Genomic DNA, 19,368 nt, shown 5'->3' with positions numbered 1-19,368 from the left:
TTTTATTTTTTTCACTAAAAGGGCTTTCCCCCCAAAACATACCAAACAGTCTCCATTCTAGGGTTGTCTTCCTAAGTAATATTTTTACCCTGTGTGCTGTACATCCAGACGGGCAATTTTGGGTGCAGCTAAAAAAATTTGGTAAAACAACCAGAACAAAGCACAGCATGAGGGAGAAAAAAGCTTGATGAGAATCAATATGGCTTACAGTAAAAATGCTTGTGGTGTTATCACATTTTCCAGATATGTTGCAGCATTTTGTTAATGACCCACATTAGCAGACATTATACCAGTCTATGCTATTTAGATAAGTGTTCACAAACAATGCTGTTGGGATCCATGATTTACAATAACCCCAATTCCCTTGCACATTAGTGCAAGGAAAGCACACCCAGACACAGGCAGACTCAAGTCTGCTTGCATGGGGACAAGTGTCGAGTCAGGAGGCCTTTGACTCGAGTGTTTTTCCGAGTCTTCCATGCGTGCCACTCATGAGCCCACAAGTCAGTGAAGACGCACATTTTCACAACTCAAGTCCAAGTCACCTGGCTCAAGTTCCCATCCCTGGATATGTTGAAGCAAACAATGGTACTTGACTCAGAATGCAGTGGGCAGGGGGAGAATGAACAATGTGAGGCTCTAAGGCCAAGGTTTTTTAAGATCAGTGTTTGCCCCATATAATCTTCTGGGATTCTTAAGCCAGGTGTTTCAGTCAGGAGGTCCTCTGTGGGCAGCTCAGAACCCTTGCTGGCTCCTAGCACCAAAACGGAACAAAATATAATGGAGTAGTTTAAAAATAGGAAATTAAATTATAGCTTGCATATACCAGTAGCCCACTGGTGAACAAAATTGAGGCATGCATTCCTTCATGTGTGTGGAGTTTCCCCTATAGTGAAGTGAATGAGAAAGCTCTTGCAGCCAGGCATAATTGTACTGAGGTGCTATTAGATAAATAAGTTGGAAACTGGGCTGCATCATAATCTGAGAGTAGTAATGTTTTGGGTTTTGTAAAATTCAATTCTGAGTTGCTAGGAAGGGAATCACCCCCCACCAACCGGAGTTTGCACAGGCCGTGTTCTGTCATGACATGCCTGCAGGATACTCTCAGCAAGTCCTACAGCTAGTGCTGGGTCTGACCTATTGATAGTTCTGGAAGCCTTGACCATGCTATTTCTTTGATGTGCCACTTTTAAAATGTAGCACTACAGCTACTATTATAGCCTCAGCAATAGCTTGAGGCAAATAATTTATCCCAAACCCTGATCCAAATGGGAGTTCCCCAAGGCTGTTTTTTTGAGGGGGAAAAAGTAGAGTTCCATTTATGTAACACCTAGTTAGGTGTTCAGACACTATTGGCACAATCCTATCCTCTTTTTCCAAGCAGCAGAATGAGCATTCTGCCAGTTAAAAGAATTCAGGCAGAAGTCACCTTTCACTGGCGAACTCACCAAGGCCTCCGGTGCAATGGCCAACATGCTGGCAATGGTGAGGTGGTGGCGGGTAGTAGGTGGAATGGGGTGGGGGGCAGGAGTGGGAGAGGGCAGACAGTGGAACGGGGCAGTTACTAGCACACTCACATATGCTCTGCTCCTTCCCTCTGTCTTACCTCAGTTCCATGCCAGCATAATGGCTGACACAGAGCCGAGGAAAACTATTGGAGAAGTGGAGGCTTTCTCCAGGGTAACCTGGACACTTTTTCCAGTCTGATGAAACCTCCGTGATTGCCCTCCCTCTCATAAGATGCACTGTGGGGTCTATAAGTGTGGCTGCATTGGGGTGGGGGATTCCGATAGGATTGTGCTATAAGTCAAGCAACTGAAAGAAAGCTGAAATTGCCACAACCTCTCTCTTTGCCTAACCTAATGGAATTCAGTCCTAATGAGGGTGCTGTTTTATTTGGGTTTTCCTTTTTCCATCCATTGATTGAAAGATCATTACTTTTTGCCTTCTTTCTGAAAGTTACTTTGGACTCGCTGCTAGTTCACATAGAAATGTTTCTGTCAAGTCTGTCCTGGCCTTGACCTCACCATTACACCAAATGTTCTGCTCCCAACGAACTTTGAACATGATAGAGAATTTTGTTTTTAAATCAAGTACTTTGCTCACCTCTGTCTGCATATTAAATTGCACCAAAGACTACATTATGATGGTAACTGTATGTAGCTCAGGCCTGTGTGGGTTTGGACGGGTGTATTTGAATTGGTTTACTAATTAAGGAATTCCCTTGCTCACAAAATGTTCCTTGCTTCCCCCCCCCCCCAGAACTTTGATAGCGGATTTAAATGAAAATGAGCAATTTTTCAGTAGTGGGTCAGGGAAAACTTTAAATGAACTGCTGCTGAGAAATCCATCACATTAAAAGCAGTATGGGAAATCTGTCTATTAAAGCTAAGCTGTCATCAGTCATTGGTGAAAATGCTCAATAGCAGCACCGACATGCAGAGAGCATTAAAGAACAAACATCAAGCTTCACAGCACTTATTTCTAACTTACAAAACCAATTTAAAAACATGTCTTCATAAAGCCAGGCCAAAGTATTTTGTGCCTGCACTATAGGCTGCTATACTTCACCAGAGCTAGTACATTCATGAGGCTGAACTTCAGCCTGCTTTGGGAGGAGTTTTTCAGGTGACAAAGGACACCTGCCTCCTCTGTTTCTGCTCCTCCTTCCACTCTGTAACAGCCGGTGCAAGGCCTGGCAACCATCTCCCATCTTGTGTGCCTGTCAGCCATCTTCTGTGTGTCTCTCAGCCCTGGGAACTGTCTGCTTTCTCACTGAGTGTTCCCATGAGAAGTTGGGCTCAAACCAGTAACTTCAGCCGCTGTACCTGCCCTATGAGAATAGAGTGATGTGTCTACTTCGAAGCCCCAGGCTATGTTTATTCTTCACCTGCATTAACTGGCATGCATTACCAGACAGCCCTCTCTTTAATGAGGGGAACAGCTGGTATTAGCCTGGACTCTGTCCTTGCATGTCTTCAGCCTAATGATGAAAACATCTCTTGTTGGCAAAAGTCCAGCCTATTATCAGTTGCATGTGGCTGATAAGATATCTTTTAATGATGAGAACCCCTGCTGTAGTCAGACTTGTATCACTTTGCTGTCAAGTGGTCCATCTTTTGCCAATTAGCACTGATTTCTTGATAAGGCAGCTGGAGTAAACATCTAGCCTATAAAAACCTCTGCATTTGGTTATTGCTTTGCTCCCAGGCATGCTGGTCTAGTGAGTTGTAGAATATTAGAGAGATGTCTGTGTACAAGTCTTATTCCTAGAAATGTTGTAAGTTGTGCCTGGAGCTGCCTCTGGGTGTCTGGAGGTACTTCTGTAAGTTGACATGCTTAGGTTTAGAAATGTTGTAAGTTCATGCCTGGTGATGCCACTCGCTGCTTAGAGGTGCTGCTCTAAGTTGATGCTCTTATGTTTTATGACAGCCTTGGACTAGACTTGCTTCTTCCTCAGATTCCCAAAAGAACCTCCAGCCCTGGTAAAATCCATGGACTGGAACACACTCCATGGATTAGAAAAGGAGAGAAACATAGGGCCCAAATCTATCCAATTTTCCAGCACTTATGCAGCTGTGCCAACAGTTTACTCCTGGGAAAGTGTGCATAGGATTGCAGCCATAGTGAATTAAGAAGTGCGGAGAAGAGGAAAGTGACAAGGCAGAGTATCAGGCCAGAGGGAGGCCAGTTTTAGGTTTCATGTGATAGCACCCAAAGCAAGGAAGGTGTTCCAGCATCACAGATGGCAATGAAAGAGATTCTGATCCATACTTTCAGACTGCAGGGTCTTTCCATAATTTTCTGAACAACTGGTTGGATTTGCATTCAAGCTGACCCTGTTTCTTAAACACATGAAGAAAACACATAATGTTGAGGGAAAGTGGCAGTATTATCAGCTTGAATATAAATCTGCTGGCAAGCAAGATTACCTTTTCATTAAAGTTTTGAATTTAATGAAATATATTCACTAAATACTCTTGAGCTGTATCAGGCAAGCTGATAAATATGGTGTCTTTGGATATCTTTATGTAGATGTGTTGGGGTTCTGATGGGGATGGTTTGTTTCCAGGCCACAGGTCTGGAAAAATCAGACACTGAATAAAGAGAAACTGGAATAGACCTCGCTGAAGTTTCTCCTAGGACAAGCAAAGCATCTCTTACGTCATTCTACATTTTATCTTGGTGGTAGTAATAGACTTAATTCAAAGACTCTGTAGTGATAGAAGCAATAACAGGGCCCTTAATTTCCCTTATTGGTTTCTGTATCTTACAGCAGATATACGTTTGATCGCTACGTGGGGTGTCAGAAAGAAGAATACCCAACAAAATATATTTTGGAAGCCTAAAGAGCAGAAGGGCTGATTATTTCAGCTCTGTGGTTCATAGATCTGAGTAAAATATGGTAATTGGAATATATTAAGGGCTCTAATTATAATATTATACAATGTTTCAAAGCAGTATTAAATTAAGTAATTGTAAAATATTCATTCCCAATCTTTAGCTGCTTTAATCTTTCCAGCAGGTGTTATGAACATCATAAAGTACCTGCCTTCAGATGTGCAAGAAAGAACAATCAACAATGGTGTGATTCCCTAGGGTTTAAACAGAATTAAATATTCTACTTTTGAAATGGTTCATTCTCTTCCTCTGAAGTGCTGATGGTCATAGGAGAAACATGCAGGCAGAACCCACCCTAATTTTTAATCCCCTCAAGCATTCTCAAAGCGAAGGCTTTATTTAAATGTGATAAATAAAGTGTTCTAATAATATTGCTCTGCTCTTACTAAACAGCTTTGGAGAAAGAAAATGAATATTTCAAAGACAGAATATTTAATTCTATTTAGAGGTTAACACAGCAGTAGGCTGATCATCTGCAGGGGGGAAAGAAATTCATGTCATTATAGTTTCATACCTGGCTCTATGTAAAACATCAAATTTTTGATGCTGTCTTATACAGAATCTGACCATTCATCCATTTGGTCACTGTTGTCTATTGAGCTGCAGTTTCCCAGGATTTCAGAGTTTGCACAGTCCTATCAGGATATACCAGGGATTGGATATGGAACTTTTTGCATGCAAAGCGTGTGCACTATCACAGAACTATAGCTCTTCTGCTAAGTATTGCTTACAAAGGATCACATGTTTTGGAGTGACACATTTTGATGTGCCCCCTTGCAATTGATTAAAAAAAATTACAAGTGCTTCAAATTATTTAGAATTAAAACAAAAACCATCTTAGTGGACCTTACACAGTTTGAGTTTCTGATTGTTTCTGGCACAAAAGTCTTCATCTGCATCAGGCAGCCTGTCCAGCACAATATCCCCTGCACCAATGCAGCAGGGCCAGCATGACTTGAGCTGCATCCTGCGGGAGGAATTTTGAAGGTCAGAGCTCTCCTGGAGTTAAACGGCCATTTGTCTCCTTGCCTCAGCGAAAGCCCCAGCATGCACAACAGGTCTTCTCAAAGCAGCACAAGCTAAGTCAGTGTTTCTCAAACTGTGGGTTGCGAGCCAATTTCAGGTGGGTCCCCATTCATTTCAATATTTTATTTTTAATATATTAGACTTGATGCTACCCTGGTAAGTGAGTGCATTTGGGAAAATGTCACAGGCCTGTACATTTAACAGGCTACTATGAAGATGCGTTTAACAATGATAGTGAATGGGACTTACTCCTGGATAAGTGTGGGTAGGATTGCGGCCTAGGATTGTTAAAAATGTTCCTGCTTGGTGATGTCACTTCCGGTCATGACATAACTTCTGGTGGGTCCTGACAAATTCTCATTCTAAAAAGTGGGTCCCAGTGCTAAAGGAGTGTGAACCACTGAGCTAAATAGCTAGTGCAAGTCTGTGTGCACCTGTGTCATCGGATCAGCCCCGGGAGGGGGAATAGGATGCAGTGCAAACCACTGCAGCCGATCCTGCTCTCATCCTGGGCCCAGTCTGCCTGATCCCCGTCCCTGTACCACCATATTCAGAATGGGTTATTGTTCCTCATGAAATTCCAACCGGGATATTGGAGAGTTTGAGTGAGATAAGATTCAAGTAAGGTTGAAAGAATCAAGTAAGGATAAAAGAATGTTCCCAGTTATTTCTATGGATATGTTCACTGTATCCAAAATGGTTGCGTCATGTTTGGGATACTTTAGCAGCATTGGCAAAGACAGATTGTCTGAGTTGTTTTATTTCAAGTCATACCAGAATGGTTTATGGCTTTCCATTTGACTAGATGTTTGGTCTGGTCTAAAGGGGAGCCATTAGACCTTGTAGTTTACCATTTGTATGGCATACCCATTAGTATGGCTCTCCACAAAGACCAGATGTTTGAAAGCTATAGGAAGCAAACTCACATCTGGTGCTGAGAAAATACTCTATTAGATCTTGTTTCTGTGTCTCACTGATATTGCTGTACCAATTCTAACATATCATGTCCCTGTACCATTTTTATGGCTGCTATACTTGGGCATACTAATGAGATCAGGCACAATGCATACAAAGCTGCTACATTTGTTTTTTGTTCATGCCTGTCAGAACATGCTGCCTTTCGCATGGTTCTTCGTGCTGTCACCCTGTCGCTGCCTGTTTATAGTATTTTCCACAGTCACTTCTGCTAAAATGCTTTCCGTACACATCCCAAATGTTTGCATGCTGGAAATCGGCGAATTACATTTTGTAGGGATGCGTAGCGGTACCTTTTACAGGAGTTGCTGACATAAGGAAGACAATATTTATTTATCCATCCAGTTTGTACCCTGCCTTCCTTCCCAAGAAGCGGCACTTAAGGTGGCTCACAAAATGCAAGAATGATAAAATACATAAATACAGATAACAATAACAACATCGTGCAGTAGATACTCTAATAAAAATCAACAGGGTGTTTAAGGGACACAAAATTTATTACCATAACAGCAATAGAAAACCTGGCAGAAGACCACCCAAAAAGTACTGTTTTCAGATCCTCCGGAAGACTTCTAAGGAAAGCCCCTTGCCCCTGTCACCACTCTATTCCGACCTCACCCTGCCCTGTTGAACCCCCTCCCTGCCCTCCCTCCATCCCTGCATTAGACTTACCTGCTCTGGTGGTCCTCCTGACAACTGACAACTGCTGGCACCTGCAGGCCTTGCAACATCAGAAAGTACTCGATGATGCTTTTCTGACAGCATTCACTAGTGGAGCATGCATTCCACTTGTGGAGGCCCTCCTTAGGATCAGACCATTAAGCTCATACTGAGAAAGCTACCAAGAGAAGGCTGCTAGCTGCATTTGTTAGCGTGCTCCACCATTGTTGAGGATCACATTGTCAGAAATCAGCAGGCATTTGCATTTAATGCTCTACTTTAGGATCATAGCTAATGGGCAGCCCAATCCTGGGTTCCCGTGCCACGTAGCTGTGGCTGTACCAAAAATGGCTGCCACCGCATCCAGCATGCCCACAGCAGCTGTGAGTGGCACCTTGGGAGAAGGGGACTTTGGGTAAGGGAAGTAGCCCCACAGTGGGGCTACTTGATTCACCACCAATTCACTGTCAGCGGTGAGGGAAGAGCATTCCTGTAGGGCGCCAAGCCCCGCACTAATGCTCTGGATCCAGTGGAGCTCTGCTCCACCAGATCCCCCTCCTTCCCCCTGGCACACCTCCTCCCCGCCTGCCCCCTCCCTGCAACGCCTCCCCCCATCCCCACTTACCACAGCTTGGTGGTCCATGCAACTGCTGAGCAGTGGAGACCGGGCGCCCGCTCAGCACTAGCCCAGCGCTGGGCTAGCATGGCGGTAACCTGGCGGTAAGCCTAGCAAACATGCCTTACGGCACATTTGCAAAAGTGCACACCAGCGGTAAGCTGGTGCAGCAAGCCCAGCATTGGGCTTTCAGATGCATCACCAAATGAAATTCCAGCAGGGAGGCTATTATAAGATATAGTTCTGCATCATATAGTTAATCTTTACTTGTGGGGTGAGGCATAGCCATTATTAGGTCCTGAGGCAGACATCCCCAGCCCCACACCCCAGGGCAAAGGTCTGAGATGGCTCCCCCCATGGGCTGTCACCGCCCCCCTGCGTGGAAATCTGCCCACTTCAGTCACCTGAGGCTCACAGACCTGAGCCTTCTCCAGGGAAGCTTCCTGATGCTTCTCCAGCACTATAAACTGTGCTTCGGGAGCACCCCCATTGGGAGCCTGAGAGAGGCTTCCGCAGGTCCTAGAGGCTCACGCCTGGGGCATTTGCCCCATCAAACCTAATGGGAGGTACACCCCTGATTAGGTCTGCAACTTGGATTTGTATAGAACGTAGCCGGCTAGCACTGTCATGCTGGAATCACTGAATGTCCTCGGGACCCCCAGAAATGGGCTGACAATTTCCACAGTTGCAGGTTCGAACACTAGCTGAGCCTCAGGGATAGAAGTCAGCAGGAGAGATAACTCCATACTATTGTCCATGAAAATCCTTCAGGGGTGTGATTAGCATGCAGTATAATGGGTATTTATATACACCGTCACTGAACTATATTCCATTATCTCAAATCAATAAATGCATCACCTGCCTCAGTGCTCTATTTCCGAGAAAGCAGCATGCTATTTGGAGTCAAGATAATCATACAGTAGTATGATAAGTTTCAAAAATGCATTCAGCTATGGCATTGAGCTAACACCCACTAGGAAGCGCATTGCCCATGCTATTCAGAAATCAGCAGGCATCTTGCATTTAATATTCCCCTAATTAATCATAGATATGTCAGATACATCACCAGATGAAACTCCAGTAGCGAGGCTGACATTTAATATATAGTTCAGCATCACGTTGTCAAGGTATATGCTTCTGAGAGTCCAAACAACAACACTGTATTTAAAACAGGATTTTTTAAAAGAAAATTTACTGTATATTACTCATAGTATGAGTCATAAACAAAACTGTGGCAATATTTTCCTCTCAAAACACAAGAACAAAGCAGATGTCATTCGTCAAACCTTTACTGAGTAAATCCACTTGCAGCTTGTATGTGGGGACTCACTCTCTCCACTCTTCTGCTGGGTTGGCTGATGAAAATCACCCCTTATTTGCATATACATTAGTTGGAGCATAATCAGACCCAAAGCTGTTCTTAATCTTCAGCAAATAGGAAAAAAAAATTGTATGTGACCAAATGGGAATCTTAATCTTCTTAATTTTAAAACCATTTTAAGTTAAAACTGCTTTACTGAATTCATTTAGACTTGGGTTACTTGGTTTCCATTTAAGGAGCCCAGGCTGGGATCTCACAATGTCACTTTGGCAATCTCACTGTTAAGAGTTGTGGGCATTGTTTCACAACTGCAACCAAGAATCACTAGCTGATCAAAGGAGACCATAAAATTCATGTGTAGCTATATGTGTCTGTAAAACAGTGGCCATCCTTGGACTAAGGCCTTAGTTGCATGAACTTTACCATGGTTTATTAAATTCAGCTGTAGCAGCTGCAGGAGTTTTGATGTGATCAGTAGAGTTGTTTGAATATGATGTTATTTACTTTACTCAGAAGTAAGCCCATTGTGCTCAATAAGACACAGCCCAATCCTGAGCTTTCCAGCACTGAAACGGCTACCACTACATCCCATGGGGCTGAGAAGCGGCTTAGAAGCAGCACCAGGAAGCAACTATTGAGGGGACACAAATTTGAGGAGACCCATGTCAGGTGTCCCAAGCCAGGAGAGGGGATAGGATATGGCGGCAGGGTCTGCTGCCATTTCTGCCCCCCTTCTTCCCCACTTCCTCCCACGCCATGCTTCACCCCACCCTCCCTCTGCCCAGAACGCTTTCATCCCACTCTCCGTCACATTTGTCAACCATAAATTAAAGAGAGCATTTTCTCTGCAACGATGGAATGTGCACTGTCCAAGGAGACAAAGGGGATATGTTGGCTAGCACTGGAGGGTATAACGTCCGGTGCAAGTTTCTTGCACTGAACTCTACCCTCTCTGACAAGTCCCTGGCCTGCTCCCTTCCTCTTTGATGCTCCCAGCTCCTACCCTGTTCCACCCACCCACCCACCAACTTACTGCCCACCCTGTTGACTTCTCCTCTTTGCCGTTGACACATCCACAGTCCTCCCCACTGTCTGTGGCAGCAACCCAAAGCATGCAGATTTGTTTGCTTTCAATGCGACTTTCACATTATTTATAAAGCATATACCGCTGCTGGAATGTTAGTTCTGCCAGCAGTAGTGCACAATAGGATTGGGCCATGTGTGTCCATGTGTGCGCACATGGAGGGTTGGGATTGCACCCATTCTCCCCCTTGCCAAACCTCTACGTTCAGCTGAAGGTGTGAACAAAACCTACATACATACGTACAAGTGGTATGCATGTAAGCTTTGTATGTATGATCAAGAATTCTGCCTTTTGTAGGATACCTGCTCACGTTAATACCACTAAGGGATATCAGTATGCTGAGTAAACCTGTAGAACGTACAAAGTGATCTAAAAACCTAACCTAGTGGTTGAATGAACAGTTAATGTTGGCCGTCTCTTTCAGCGTACTCTGAAGTTCTCAGCACTCCACTGAATTCTGAGCTCAAAGTAGGTAATCATGTGAGAAGCACTGCCCCCCTAGGATAGAGAGAGATGCTAGCTGAATTGGTCTTTGGCCATGGGCCTCCTTTTTTTATTGAGCACTCAAAATGTGAGCGAGAAATAGAGGTTTCATTTATTTTTGAAGTGAATGTCTAGCCCTGAGCACACAGTCTTGAACATGTCTTTAAAATGTCAATATAATCCCCGTACCAGGTTTAGAAAATTGATTTTTGCTAAAACCGCAGGTTATTGATGGTCACCTATCAATGCTGTTCAAGACAATCCTTTGTAGTCTGTGAAAAGCCTTGGTCACCTACTGCTGTATTTTTGGGAAGACTCTGATAACATTGGCATTGTATTCTACCCTACTAAAGAAACCTGCTACAATATACTCCCAACTGTCTGTATGTTTTGATCAAAATGCTATACTAGCCTTAATTGCATTGCTTTGCAATTCTTTGATGCAGTATCTGCTGTTGGATTTGTTTTGAAAACAAATTCCACTAGTGTAGTTCAGTTGTGTTAATGACCAATGTAGAGTAGATGTGGAAGAACCACCAGGATCCATAATCGCCTTGAGATTGTTTTTCAAGAGTTTCTGAATAAATGTCCTGAATATTGTTAGAAGACTCAAACTTAGAGGAACAAGAAATGGCTTAAAATTAATCTTCCTGGAACATAAAAGGAATGTGAATCAAAGGAGGAACCACTGCAGAGTTAATGGTAGCTCAGTTAGGTCAAGACTAGCTGACGATAGTTTGCATGCGGTGGGGTTGAAAGGAAAGTAAAGGTAGTTCAGGCTCCAAGGGTTGCCGTTTGCTTTTCTGAAGACCGATAATTTCTGCTATTAAAAGGTTTTATGAATATATTTGAAGTCGTCAAGCTGTGCAATTGGAAATCGCTTTAGCTTCCTGAGAGCTACTCAAGAAAGAGCTACTGCAAAAGGGGATTAGAACTAGCGAGTTCCAATTACTCAAAGCAGATCTTTGGGTCTCGTTCCATTTGTGGGAGGTGCCAGGGCAAAGTTCTGATTTAGCCTGTGCAGATGCAGCAGTGGCTTAGGGTTATGTTCTTCAACTCTTGCTTATTCAATTAGATCTAAAACTTTTTCCCTTCAGAGTTGTTTTTTTTTCAGCTGAGGAATGATGAGGCACCCCTCACAGTTTGAGCAGATGTTTACTGTCTTGCTAAATTTACATGGGCAGCCCAATCCTAACCTGCGGTGGCACAGCCAAGTCGCATGGTCTGTGCTGTGCCCAACAAAGGTTAAGAGGTAGCTGGGGTAACGGTATATATTTTTCCCCCTTACCCCAAGTAACGCCCCAGCCAGCTGGCTGCTTGGATCTCTATATAGCTGGTGGATGTCCAAGCAGCCTAGTTTGATGCTGGCTGGCCCAGGTGGGATATTAGGATATGCCAGAGGAAGCCTCTGCTGATCCCGCCCCCTCCTGGGTCTGACCCGCTCCTCCCCATCCAGAAATGCTTCCTCCCTGCCTCCAAGCCACCCTCCCACCACCCTCTCCTAGTCCCTGCACCACTCAGTGCCTTACGTGTCTGCACCAGCAGCTGGCGGGTTGGATGAAGCACTGGCAGGATGGCTCAGGCCAATCCATTGGCACTGCTTACTCATCAAGTGTCGCTGAGTGCTTTACTGCACTTTTGGTCCATTTTAGGATTGGGCTCTGAGAAGATAAATGTGACTAGACTTCCTTGGGTTTTGTTTCTCTTCAGTCCATCTTAGTTCAGTTCACATCTCCAGTTACTTTGTGAGGCAGACTATTCTATTTCTTTTTATTCTAGCAGTCTTTGGTGTCTCATTGTGCTTTATAGCTGTAATGATGTTGTCTTGTTTACTGGTATCTGTTGTCCATTGGTTTTCAGAGTGTTCTATAAGCCCATCTGCTCTGCATCTATCCCAGTCAATTCAGAGCACTGTAATCAATATGCCCATTTGGACTTCTCTGTACATTTTTCTACTACCTGTGAACATGGCTACTATTTAAACACTGATGTATTTCATCTCTGCTTCTGTTTGACATTCTGCTCAAAAGCTATTTCTTTAGTACTTTATGTGGAAACATCACTCAACCTTTCCTTGATAGGAGGCAACCAGCAGTAATAGAAGTACAGCAAAGTATTAAGGAACATAAAGCTAGATGGGGGAGAAAAGGGGGGGTAATGTCAGGTGGGGGGATAGGACACAGTTATACCAGGTTTGCTTTCTTTTGAGGGATGAAGATATTGTCTAACTACCAAAGGCTTTCTATTAGCAGACTAGCCATAGGGTACTGCATACAACAGTATTAGATTTTTTAGCCCATGTTGTTCCCAGCACCAAGATAATGCTTACTTGGAGAGGAGAATTTAGCTATGGTGGCCTGACCTATTATTGCTTCATAGGATTGAGCCGTATATTGTAAAATGGAAACAGGTGAGAGAGAAGGAAAGCAGGAAAAAACGGATTTGGTCTTGAACATTTAGAGAGAGTTGGTGTTTAGCTGGAGAGGGTATTACAGCTCTGTTGGAGCTGCGTGGAAACTGGAGACAGAGAGACTCACAGTTTTCAGAGACCTTGTCTCAGGGTGGTCTGTCTTTGTATATAAGTGCAGGCTAGTGTAGGAGTGTCTTTGGGCAAAGAAAATCACATTCCATAAAGCAGGGTATTGTGGTGATAGTACTGTGAGAGGCAGATTGAGATCTTGCCAGATCTGTATCAGAGTGGCTATAATGTTTAATCGATATTTATAGTTTGTGTAGGAAGTCTTCTCTAGCAAGCAAGAATAAAAGGTCTGAAGTACACTCTATGAATTGATAACTATCTAACTCACTTGAACGGGTATATTTTAATGACATAAACCAAATCTGTTTGGACCTAGTGAGAAGCAACAGAAGTCAAATAAACCATTTCTCCCTTTTTAGGGTCATAATAAAATCTGTGCTCTTATTGTTGGTCACCTCCAATGTACTTTTGAAGGAAATGTGGCATTCTTAAATGTAATGCCTGTTCTCCATACCTCACTACCCTAAGAGATCTGGATTACCCTGTCCTGTGCTCTGACTGAGGGCCCAATCCTATACAATTTTCAAGTGCCAGTGCAGGTGTGCTAATGGGGTATGTGCTGCATCCTGTGGTGGGGAGACAGTCACAGAGACCTCCTCAAGGTATGGGAACATTTGTTCCCTTACTTTGGGGCTGCATTGTGGCTGCACTGGTGCTGGAAAGTTGGATAGGATTGGGCCCTGAGTCTTTTGTCAGCACAGGTCAAAACAAGTTCTCTCTTGTTGCTAAAGTGCACCAAGTGCAAAGTGAGGTAACTCCAAATCTTCCCTTTGCCCTTACCTGCTTTGGCCTATCAAAACTCTCTGTTTCAAGGTTCAAATGCCTTATATTTATCCCTGACTTTCTCTCCTGGATCCCTCTTGAACTTCTACCCACAGACATTCACTCCCCCTTTTTGTCTTCAGAGTGCATCAGTTTACTAGTCAGTTTCAGTTATAGTTATTGTGATGTTTAACACAATATCCCCCTTTCCCTACTATTAGAAATAACTCCATTAATAAACCATACAGAGAACTTGATTAAAGCAGACATGGCTTTCCAGATTCTAATCAACAATTTACTGGGTAGGCCTAGGGTGGTGGTATGACCTCTTTTGAGGACACAAAGGTGCAATTGCTGTTCAGGACCTTGTCTGGGTTAAGACAGTCCCAGGCACTAGTCCAAAGCTGGAGCAAAACACTTGCTCAAGTAACACTCAAATGTGAGCAAAACACACAAAGGATCACATAGGATGAATTGCGTTTTTGGCAGAGGTTCATCCAGGTGTTAGAGAAAAGAAGGCTTCTCTTCTTCCTGTGATTGCCATCACACACTGTCTTTGGTAAAAATTTGATTCTTCTTTAGCCTAAACCAGTCTGTGCCAGTCCTTGACTTTCATGGCAGTCTGTGCCAAGGAATGCATACAGAGGCAAAGTGGGGCTCTCTCTCAACAACGCGTAACTGAAACAATCTCATATGGCTCATCTTTTTACTACTACCTCCATCCCTATCCCCCTCCTCTGTTCTCTCCCTTTTTTCAGAATCTAATTTGCAATCCCTTCTAGACAGGGACCTATCTTTTCATACTACATACAGTGCCATGTACATTGATGGCACTATATAAATTAATAATAAATTATTTACAAACCCCTATGGCTGTATTTCAGTAAAATGAATTGAAGGAAGTATGATCAAGGATTTCCAAGAGTCTCATCAGGTTTTGTTCTAATATAATTTCAAGATCAGGCCTAGACTAGCTTCCAACTGCTGGAAATAAATCTTTTCCGTTTCTGCTAATAGATCCAACAGTAGGGCTAGTCCCAAGTTCCAGCAGCAACAGCAGTTTGCAGAGGTGGGATATCATCGGTTGACTTTTGAACTGAGCCACTATTTCCCCCTGATTTTTGACTAATTGGTTAATGTATTAATATGTCTTCAGCTATGACTTTTGCACCTTTAAAGTCAAAAGTTCTGACTTCCCATGTTCTGCTTCACTCTGTGGTTGAATAACCCATGTACACTTCGACAAAGATCATATTGGTGATTCCAAGGCAGCCACTGTGCATGATATTATTGCACACAGGAGGCATGAGGATTAGAAGTCTCATAAATATTAACCAGGGATTAATGAATGGTAGGATGCCTCTGCATATCAGACGACATGAAAGGGAAGCTTGCATTTAACATGGCATTTCTGGCATATAAATCACTAGGGAAAAACTAAAGGCACTCGAATGTATCACTTGTTGTTTTAAAAGAGGCCAGCTCATAACACAGGTTTATCATTCATAAGCCACAGGCATAATTTTACGGCACAATAATGAATGAATGCAGATCCCCCCATCTGTGAAAATTAAATGCTTATGGAAGATGTCAGATGAACAGCTCTGAAAACTGTTAATTCCCCTATTCAAAGCCGAAGCCTAGGCACCATGAGACCTGAGACTTTTTCAAAGAGCCAGGCAAGTACAACTTAACAGTGCTCGTAAAAGACCTCTGATCACATTGAAGGTCAGTGAAACCTCTGCTGGTTCAATCACTGCCTGCACTAAGTCGTACGTGAAGGATACAATTTAGATTCACTTTGTGCAGTGGATATCTTTCTCTGGAGGAGTAACAATCAATACCTTTCTTATAGGGTGCTGGAATGCCAGCCAGTGGCAAGAATGTTTGCTCTGTAATGACCTCACTCAAAAGCTAAAGTTCACTTAGTGGGAAAAGTTATAGTACCTATTGCCAATTTCCAATCCACCAACACAGCTCAAGAGTTCATTTTTTGGTTGGGTTAATATGCAAACCTAAGGGCTACAGTCCTTTTTTATTGAGTTGTTATTTATTGATACTCATGATCAATTTTCCATTTATATGAAAATTCCCTGGATTTCCAAATAAACCCCCATAAAAAATAAATCAGCCTGCCACTATCAGGACAGTAATGTTCCATGGAAGGATTGCCTTGCATGAAAGGAGATACTTAATTCTGGAGAGAAAACAGTCATTTACATGCACAAGAATGGTCATTCAGCACTTTTGTTCAGTTTGATCTATTGAAATGACTTCATGATGAAATGATAAAAGTTACCCTTTTCTCTTCTACTCATCCCTTGTTGTTCCCAGACAAATCTTTTTAATTTGTTTTAAATCTTTCTCATGGAGAAGAGATGTTGATCTGGTACCTGTAACTTGGAATAGGTAACCCACTTAAATAACCCCGGTATCTCGATAACTGGTTTTCTTTGTTATTATACTGGCATTGGGAAGCCTCCTTGTCTTAGCTTTGTGTGTTGTTAAGGTGAAATGACCATACAGCTTTGAAAGGACCAGCCCAAGATCTCCTGGCACCCAAGTTGGCCTCCATGCCACAGGAGTGTTTGCTCAGGCCTGTGCTAGCTAAATAGCTGGCACAGGTCTGCATGTACCCACATATCAGGATAGGAAGGGGATTAGGATTCAGACACCACTTCCAAATCCATCCCTTTCCCAGACCCTATCTGCCCATTCCCCACCCCTGTCATTGCCTTGTTTTGCCTTTCCCTGTCCTCGTTCCACCCTCCCACCAACCCCTTATGCTTCCCCCACCATCTTACCTGGATTGGTGGGAAGCTTCGGATCCTCTGGCATGGGCAGGAAGGCTGCCAGAGTGCCTTTTATGATTGAGTAGCATGCTGCTGGAGCACCTTTCATGACTAGCACTGACTGCTTTATGGCATGTATCAATGCCCATCTTGACCTTTTACTTGTAAGTTTCCTTTGCATATTTCCAGAATACGTTTAGCACTGCAAGAGATGCATTCTGTTAAGTGAGAGAAAAGAGATCTTCCTGACAAAAAGATATTCAGAATCAGAAGCTCAGAATGTACGTAACTCACTCGGGCAATCTATTCTGGCTCTCCATCGCAGCCTGGCTGCCAGCCTTATTTGTCGTTAATCTTTTTAACCTCCTGGCACTATTTGTCAGGCTTTCCAGATATATTAGCAAGGAGCAGCAAGAAAACCTCACTCTGTGGATAAAGGGGTCAGGGGGCAAAAACGGACACTTTTATATATATGCCAGCTTAAGAAAAAGTTGGTGAGTTTAACAGCTTGTGCAGCCAGGAATAATATTCTCTTCTGTAGCTGTAGCAAATATTGAAGGCATTTAATATAAGATACTTTCACATGATCAAATTATTGCTTTGTGGAAAAAGAGGAGCATTGCTAACATTAAAATTAGTGATTAGGTCAATGCTAGTACAAGGTTACTGGCAAAGCCCTGCCATGGTATGTTGGACCCCCATGCCCCTAAGCTTGCTGGTGATAGCTACAGTAGATATTGGCTCTTTTTCTGCTCTGCACATTAATGAATCTGGCCAAGAGGAGCTTCTCTGAGAAGCCTCACAATGGCGGGGGGGGGGGGTGTCCGCCATTTATAGACCATGGTGTTATGTGATGTAGGTCTCTTGGCCAACTCATGTCACTGCTACTAGAGTGTGGACCATGTCTGGGGGGGGGGCCTTCAATGACACTCAGTGGCACTGCGGTAGGCACATAGGCTATTCTTACTCAGATGAATCATATTCCATGTTTCCTTGTACCTCCATTAACAGCACAATCCTATGCATGTTTACTCAGAAGTATGTCTCACTCTGTTCAATGGGGCTTCCTCCCAGGAACGTGCATATAGGATTGCAGCCAAGGGGCACAATCCTATCCAACTTTCCAGTGCCACTGCAGCCACAATGCAGTCCCAAGGAAAGAGAACAAACATTCCCTTACCTGGAGGAGGCCTCCATGACTGCTCCCCGACTGCAGGAAGCAGTGCATGCCCTATTGGCATGGCTATACCAGTGCTGAAAAATTGGATAGGATTTGCCCCATGGTTAATTACTGAGAGCAATGACTTGATGGTTCTACATAAAGGCAGTTTGAAACATAACAAATGAGGCTTTAGTAGCTGGAAGACCTAATCCGAAATCCTTATGATAATTATTTTGTCTGAATTAATATGAGGATTGGAATAATCATCTAAATAGCAGTGAACATTGGATTGATTTGCTGTTCATGCAAAAAGCATGAGAATGAAACGAAGTGCACTAAAATATGTGAGATATACCACCTAGTGCCAGTAAAGCTGCTTACCCGTTCTGGTTTAAGCAAGTTCTTTGATTTTACAGTTGCATAAACAAATCCCTCTGGAGTTGTACACATTCAGAACACTGCACCATTCTTCCCTATTTACATGGCAAAGTATGTTTCAATTAAGCTTGATTTGTGGTTTTGAAATATTTTGTTCTTAAACTGAATTAGAATTGCAAAGAAGCCATATTTTTTCTTTCTTTTTTTAAATCAGCGGTATGTTATCGGAAGCATTTGCAACACAGTGCTATTTCTCACACACATGCATATTTTTATTGTTTCATGGCTGCATCACCTAGTCTTAATGTGCATGTGTTAAACTGGCCACAGCAAAATGTTTTTCATCCCATCTCCTCAAACACGTGACTTCTCAATTGTGTCGGTTCACACATTCAGCCAGGGCTGGCCAGCCAGCCAAGAGACTGGCTGGCCAGCCAAGGCAGTGGCCACTTTTGAATATCAAGCAGTGAGCCGGGGGAAAGAACCTTTGGAAGGACCCACATTGGTCCATCATGTCCACCAGCAGTCCACCTGCTTCATCCTATCACCACAGTTCTTCTCATTCATTTTCCTTCACAACAGTACCCAGTTCTTCCAACACCACTGCCACAAGCAAATAGTCATGCTGGCTGGGCTGAAGAAGCTACTGCAATCCTATTCCAATCAGGAAAGCGACTGATTGAAACAGAATCACACCCTCCTTTGCTGCCTCCACCACCTTCTCTCCAGCTACCCAACTGCTTATTCTAAACAGGCTGGGCAGAATGACAGCTGCAATCCTATACACAATGTCCTGGCAACTTTGCCATTGAACACAATGGAAATTATTTCTGAGTAGAGATGCCTAGGATTGCACTATAACTCTCCCACTTCCAGCACCCTTCTGCCCAGCCTGTTTTGAAGAAGACCTGTGCACTAGGAAAGGAGGAGGAAGCAGTGTTGGTAAAGAGTATGTAGCAGCTGTGCAGTTTTTAAAAGGGGGAGAGCAGAAAATGTAGGGCCTGCTTTAGGCACCTGTTCAACTTGGGTCAGGCCTGCATTCAGCTGCCAGACATTTAGTCTGATCAAGAGATAATCTCAAATGTAGGCAACTGCTAATCTGTAAGCAGTTTATTGTGTTCTATTGTATTTGCTGCATTGTCATCATTTTTTTCCTTTTGATTTCTTTT

General features: G+C 43.3%; 1 protein-coding gene across 1 annotated transcript in view; it reads left to right on the top strand.

The window, feature by feature from the left end:
• Positions 1-19,368, top strand: part of FSTL5 (follistatin like 5) — a 426,493-nt gene that overhangs the window by 406,398 nt on the left and 727 nt on the right. The window lies entirely within an intron of this gene.

This window comes from Tiliqua scincoides, chromosome 6 (genome assembly GCF_035046505.1).
Source record: "Tiliqua scincoides isolate rTilSci1 chromosome 6, rTilSci1.hap2, whole genome shotgun sequence".
In the NCBI taxonomy this organism is placed as follows: Eukaryota; Metazoa; Chordata; class Lepidosauria; order Squamata; family Scincidae; genus Tiliqua; species Tiliqua scincoides.
The sequence above is the reverse complement of the archived record's forward strand: the minus strand, read 5'-3'. Positions and strand labels throughout refer to the sequence as shown.